This window comes from Macaca mulatta, chromosome 3 (genome assembly GCF_049350105.2).
Source record: "Macaca mulatta isolate MMU2019108-1 chromosome 3, T2T-MMU8v2.0, whole genome shotgun sequence".
NCBI classification, from domain to species: Eukaryota; Metazoa; Chordata; class Mammalia; order Primates; family Cercopithecidae; genus Macaca; species Macaca mulatta.
Window position 1 is genome coordinate 105,455,061 of NC_133408.1, and position 7,495 is coordinate 105,462,555.

Sequence of the window (7,495 nt, forward strand, 5' to 3'; positions counted from 1 at the left end):
TGTTCTGTTTTTATCATTGTGTTTAAAATAATTTCTAAATTCCCTTCTGATTTCTCCTTTGACTCATAACATTTGAAATCTTGCATTTAATTTCCAAATATTTGAGGTTTCCTAGATATGTTACTTTTATTGATACGATTTGTAATTTGATTCTATTGTGGTTGGAGAATATGCTCTACATGCTATCAATTCCTTAGAAGTTACTGAGATTTGTTTTATGGCTCAGCATATGGTCTGTCTTGGTGAATGTCCCATGTATACTTGAAGAGGATATGTATTCTGCAGTTGTTGGATGTAATATTATACAAATGCTGATTATATCAAGATATTTTATAGTATTATTCGAATCTACTATGTCCTGAATTTTGTCTAGTTGTTCTATCAATTGATAAAAGAAGTATATTAAAATATATTACTATGATTGCAGAATTATCTCTTTCTACTTTTATTTTGGTTAATTATTTTTCTTCATGTATTTTGAGGTTCTGTTATTAGGCACATATTTATAATTTATATGTCTTTCTGATGGATTGCTCCTTTTATATTTCTGATATATTCTCCTTCATCTCTGGTAATATTCTTTGTCTTATTGTTTATTTAATCTGATATCAATATATCCTCTTCAGCCTTCTTAGGCTTACTTATTTTTCCAAATACCATCTTAGTTGGGGCTAGAGTTTTGACAAGTGAATTTTGTGGAAACACAAACATTTAGTCCCTAAAAATGTTCTTATGATTCGTATTTGAAATGAGTTTCTTGTAGACAGCATATAGTTAGGCTGTGTTCTTTTATCCACTCTGCCAATCTTTGTCTTCTAATTGGTGTGTTTATGCCAGTTACATTTAATGTAATTATTGATATGTCAGGGCTTAAATCTTTCATTCTATTTTTTTCTATTTTTAGTTTTCTGTTAGTTTCTTTTTTATTTATTTTTTCTGACTTCCTCTGAGTTGCTTAACATTTTTTAAAAAGAATTATTGAGAATTATTGGTGTATCTTTTTTTTTTTTTTTTTTTTTTTTTTTACTTTGAGATAGGGTCTCACTCCTGTTGTCCAGGCTGTAGTGCAGTGGCGCAATCATGACTTACTGCAGCTCAACTTCCTGGGCTCAAGCAATCCTCCCACCCCAGCCTTCCAAGTAGCTGGGACTGCAGGCACAAACCACCACACCTGGGTACTTTTTTGTATTTTTAGTAGAGATGAGGTTTTGGCATGTTGCCCAGAGTAGTCTCAAACTACCTGCCTCAGCCTCCCAAGTTGCTTACAGGCATGAACCACCATGTCAGGCCAGTATATATTTTTTATTGCATGTACTTTCAAACCTATTTGTGTCTTCTTACTTAGAGAAATTGATAAAATAAGTATATTAAAATATTTTAATTAAATTTTTAAAAATTAAACTAAAAATATTTAATTAAAATTAAAATTAAACTATAGTAAAATATCTTACTTAGAGAAGACACAAATAAAGATGGTATTATGTACAGAGCATATGGTTGAGTCTTGCTTTTGTTACCCACTCTGATAATTTTTGCTTTTTAATGTGTTTAGATCATTAGCATTTAATATAATTATTGATATGGCTGAATCTAGGTCTACCATTTCATCATCTCATCATCTGTACCCTTCATTTTTTGTTTTTCTGTTCCTATCTTACTGTTTTTTAAACAATTTTCTGGCCGGGCACGGTGGCTCAAGCCTGTAATCCCAGCACTTTGGGAGGCCGAGATGGGCGGATCACGAGGTCAGGAGATCGACACCATCCTGGCTAACACGGTGAAACCCCGTCTCTACTAAGAAATACAAAAAATAGCCGGGTGAGGTGGCAGCGCCTGTAGTCCCAGCTACTCGGGAGGCTGAGGCCGGAGAATGGCGTGAACCCGGGAGGCGGAGCTTGCAGTGAGCTGAGATCCGGCCACTGCACTCCAGCCTGGGCTACAGAGCGAGACTCTGTCTCAAAAAAAAAAAAAAAAAAAAAAAAAAAAAAAAAAAAATTTCTTAGTATTCCATTTTAATTTTATCTATTTGATTTTTAGCTATATTTCTTTGTATTGCTATTTTAATGATTGCTCTAAGAATTATAATATACATCTCTAAGCAGAACTTGCCTTTTTAATACAGCGCTTCAAAGGTTTTCCTGGAAGCTTACCTAGCAGATGTCTGTTTACATGTCATTGGCTAAAATTGGGTTTAATCACTACCTTTAGACCAACCATTGTCCATGGATAGTGACTAGGTTAGACAAATTTGATTCACATTCCGGAATTGGAGGATGAATCCATCTACACTGAAACAGGAGATTCTCTTTGTTTGGTATTTGTTAGTAGGAAAGAAGGAGGGTGAATACAAAGTAAACAGTGGTCAGTGCCTGCCATGGTCATTAAGCTTGTTGAATGTACTTAGTGTGCCAACATTTTAACCTCAGCACATTTTTAACACAGTTCTTTTATTTTTTTGTTGTTATTTCCCGTTAATTATCTTATCAATAAAGGAAAACTATCCCCTTCAAAAAATTACGTTAAATGTAGCTTCTAGTATTTGTTGCCCATGCCTCCTATTCCCATTTTGTTGTTTATTTAGGCTAGGAATGCCCCTTGGAATAAATTTTGAAAGTCTGTGCAAAAGTGGCCTATAGTAGATAATGCTTATTATCTACAAATGAGTGATTAAATAATGAATGCCCCAAAGTGGCTATTTTCTGACTACAAAAATGAAATTTCATAAAGAATCGGTTTAATTTTATTCTAGCAGATCAGAATTTCTCTTGAGATTTATTTTGCCATAAAGGAGACAACCGTAACTTTTCTTTAGACAAAAAAGCAAAAGAGAAACAAAAAGATTAATTTGGGCCATTGGCTATTTCCTTTCCCATTTTTAAAAGAAGGTAGGTGTCATAAACCATGTTACATGTCATTTTGTTTTTAAAAGCTTAAGTAGTATTTTAAGTATCTTTGACTTAATACATTTTGGTACAATATGGATATACTTGTGGAAATATTCGTAACTCGAGGAAAAAAGAATTGGCATTTGCAAAGTTTAATTACATATAAGATGTTTGGTTTGCGAAAACCAGGCCCATAATTTTGAAAGCACATTGCCCACTTTCTTCTCTAATAGGAAGGTACAGCTACTTATTACTGATGATAGAATTATAAATTCTCTAAGGCAGAGACTATTTTCTGTCTCATTAGCAACTTGTGTGTGCAAAGGGACAGGTTGGTCAGCCTTATGATGATTTACAACTTAATAAATATATATGTACATTATCTTATTGGAGATCCTTAACCTCCCAAGAAGGTAGTGGAGGAAATTTCTCCCATTTTTTGGATATTTCCTCTATGCCAGCATCCCTAGGCCCCCCCCCCCCCATGCTGTACAAATTCCTTGGAGTTGGCCCATGTACAACCTGCAAGGAGACTTTCCTGCCTCCTAAGTGTTTTCCAGAGGGACAGCATGGGGAGTCTGGGTGGAAAATCATTGATTGTGCAGGACTGTTTCATTTAACATCCCCAGACCTCATTCAAAGTACCAACACTGCCGACCTGCCATCGTGACATTCAGAAATGCCCCTCCCCACCAACCACCAGATGCCCCGGGAAGCAGTGCCATGTCAGGACTCGCTACCATGCTGCCTCTCTAAGGTCATAAGTGGCAGGATTTATAACCACAGTGAATAAAAATGGCCTTGACAGAGAATTGTGAACATTTTGGACCAAACACATAAACCTTCCTGTATGCAAGCTTTCTTGGACACACAAGGGAGTGCTTGGAGGAGATTAAGAAGTATTTGGACCAGCCTGGGCAACAGGAGGAAACCCTGTCTCTACAAAAAATGCAAAAATTGGCCAGGCACAGTGGCTCACGCCTGTAATCCCAGCACTTTGGCAGGCCGAGGCTGGCAGATCACAAGGTCAGGAGTTTGAGACCAGCCTGACTAACATGGTGAAACCCCATCTCTACTAAAAATACAAAAATTAGCCTGGCATGTTGGTGTGCACCTGTAATCCTAGCTGCTCAGGAGGCTGAGGGAGCAGAATCGCTTGAACCCAGGAGGTGGAGGTTCCAGTGAGCCAAGATCATACCACTGCACTCCAGCCTGGGTGACAGAGTGAAAAAAAAAAAAAGAAAAAAGCAAAAATTAGCTGGGCATGGTGGTGTGTGCCAGTTACTTGGGAGGCTGAGGTAGGAGGATGTCTTGAGCCCAGGAGGCAGAGGTTGCAGTGAGCCATGATTGTGCACTGCACTCCAGCCTGGGCAACAAAGCAAGACCCTATCTTTAAAAACGAGAAAGAAAGAAAGAAACATTTGGAATCCCTCAAGCAATATGAGTGTCAAAGCTTAGAAAAGGAGTTGGCATAGAAGAATCACCTCAAAATAATAATCATGGTGATAGCAATAAGAATGCTCAAGCCAGGTGTGGTGGCTCAGACTTGTAATCCCAGCACTTTGGGAGGCCAAGGTGGGTGAATCACTTGAGCTCAGGAGTTTGAGACCAGCCTGGCAATATGACAAAACCCCATCTCTACAAAAATAAATAAATAAATAAATAAAACACACAAAAATTAGCTAGTGTGGTAGCGTGCACCTGTAGTCTCAGCTACTTGGGAGGTGGAGGTGTGAGGATCACTTGAGCCCAGGAGGAGCTCACCCCACTGCACTCCAGCCTGGGCAACAGAGTGAGACCCTGCCTCAAAACAAACAAACAAACAATGCTAACACTGTTATTACTATGTGCTAGGCACAATGTCAAGCTACCTGCATGTACTATCTTATTTAATTCTCACAACAGTGCCATGCAATTGTTGCTACCATTACCCTCATAGATTAGTGAACTACCATCATCCCTTGCCACAGTCATTATTATAAAGTCCTTTCTGGTCTTACTGCTTCCATGGAGTAAGCAGTACTTTTACCCTTCTGGAGTCCACTCTTGACAAAATCAACCAGAGCCAATTTTATAAAACAAAATCAGATTACGTAACTCCTCTGCTAAAACTCTCCAGTTGCTTCCTGTCACTGAATAAAATCAGAAGTCCCACAGTGGTCCACAGGGTGCATATGTCCTGGTTCCACATACCTCCCTCATCTCCTTCTACTCTGTCCCACACAGACCTCACTCCAGCCACACAAGCTTCTTATCATTCTTGGAACAGGCCAACCTTAGTCCCACGTTGGTGTTTGCAATGGCTGTCTCTTCCCAAGATGTGACTCACTCTCTTACCTTATTTGGTCTCTGCTCAGACCTCATCACCTGAAGAGCCTTTCCTGGTGGCTCCATCCAAAGTAACCTCCCTCCTTCACTCTCTACCCTTCCCCCACTCCAACTGCTGACCTTTGCCTCCCTCTGACACTCTATTAAGTGCCTCTTTGTCCTCCCATTCATTGTTTCTCCAATCATAAGTATGTGAGCTTATAAAGTGGGGGCTTTGTCTTGTTCTCCCCTGAATCCCTATCTCTTAGAAAACATAGTAACTCAGTAAATATTTCTTGAGTATCTGTGGCTGCCTGAAGTAAAGTGACTTGTCCAATGTTCAGAGCTAATAAGGAGTGATTCACACTCTGAACTCCCAGACCATCACAGAAGGCCCTCCTTTGGGAAGAGGGGAAAAAAGTACAAATGGAAGAGAAGTTTAGTGTGGAAGATGGGAATGGGAGAAAGGCCTTTCTTCTCTGCCAGGGAATGCTCGATGGAATATTTTTTATTTTTTTTAATGCATGCAGTAACCAAAGGACAATTGTATAAAAGGTAAAAACTAAGGTGCAGACGCTGAGACTTCAGCAAGTCAGGAGTTTGTCAGTAAATTGGAACCAGAGTTGTTTCTTTCTGGGCTATGCAGTTGCTAGACAGCTCTCTGCTTTAGCCTTGCTGCCTAATTGTCATATGTAGGAATCATGCAACTGCAGAACTGTGTCTGTTAAAGCAGCTCCATAGTGGTCATTCTGAGCAAATTAATTTAGGATTAGCTCAGAAATAACTAATGCCTCCAGGGCAGCCAGAATTGCAGTCTGCCTATTAACATTTGCTTTGTTCCATTGCTTTAGAGTCATATTCAATTTATCAATTCCCCTCTTCCAGTTTTTGGCATGGTATCCTTTTGTCCCTTTCTCCTTCTGTATCATAACTCTCAGGGAGCCTAGCTCGCTGTGTGTTCAATATTTTAAACATTTTTTTAAGTAATTATGCAATTTTAAAAATGACTTATCTTTTTGGCTAGGGGGAAGCAAGGGAAATCGACAGAATACCACCTCAAATGATGTGGACTCAGTTTCTTGCTGGAATTTGCAAAGCCGGTTTAAATACGATCTTAAGTGTCAGAAGATTGTTTTTAAAATATAGGAATTCAAGAAGACAGACTTTGAGAATGCAAATTTGAAGAACTTGGAATCTTTTCCATTTCAAATATAATATTAACCACGGAGCTTGTCTAGCTGGATGCCACAGTCTGTACAACATAAGGAAATCATCATAATAAAAACAGCTTCACGGCCTTGCTGGTGTTTGGTGCTGTCTTTGCCCTTACACCATTTTTTGCATGTTGTTGGTTAGAAAAATAGCAATGTATGTAGGAGATCTAAAGGGCAAATCATTAAATTATGGCCACTAGCTATGAACCAATGAATGAATGTCAGCAGAGGAAGTGTGATGACTTAAAATATAGAAATGATGCTTCCAAAACTTTCCAAGGTTGTTTACATCACTGTTGGGGGAAAAATAAGGTTTATGTGGAGAAAAAAATTCAAGAATACCTGAAAGTCATATAGCAATTATGACAAAAATTCAAAGCAGTTCATAGGCAGGGATAAAGGTGTAAGGAAGGCAGGGTCTAAACTGGTGCAATTTGTGTGGGGAGGGAGGGGATGATGGTGGGAGACAAGGGGAGGGGAAGAATCGCTTAGCCCTCCATGGATTTATGTTTAGCATTCTATTAAAGAACACTGGGATTTAATCCAATGCTAGCTTTACTCTAAATCTGTTTGATGTATGCAGGCAGGGAGCCAAAGGGCTGGAGGCTAAGGATTGACTTGCTTAGTTAACTAGAGAAGCAGATGGGGTTGGGAGGTTCTGTGCTGTGTCTCTCCCTCCACAGACAAGGCTGAACCTGGGAGCAAAATAACGAGTTGGGGTTGGGCATGGTTGCTCACACCTATAATCCCAGTGCTTCAGGAGGCTAAGGCAGGAGGATTGCTTGAGGCCAAGAGTTCAAGACCAACCTAGGCAACCTGGGAGATTCTGTCTCTACAAAAAAATGTTTTAATTAAAAAAAAAAAAAAAAAGAAGTGTGGGCGCCCTTCAATCTTGGAGCTCTAAGACCACATCTAAGTGAGTGGGAATGTGGTTGGGGTTGTGAACAAGTCCAGTAGAATGTGGGATGTGGGGCAAAAGACTGGAACTTAGCTTCCCCAAGGGCTCAACCCCAGGGTACACACTGGCAGGTTACGCTACGAACTCTCTAGGTCTTTACAACCTAGTGCCATTCAGAGGAAAAGGGAAGA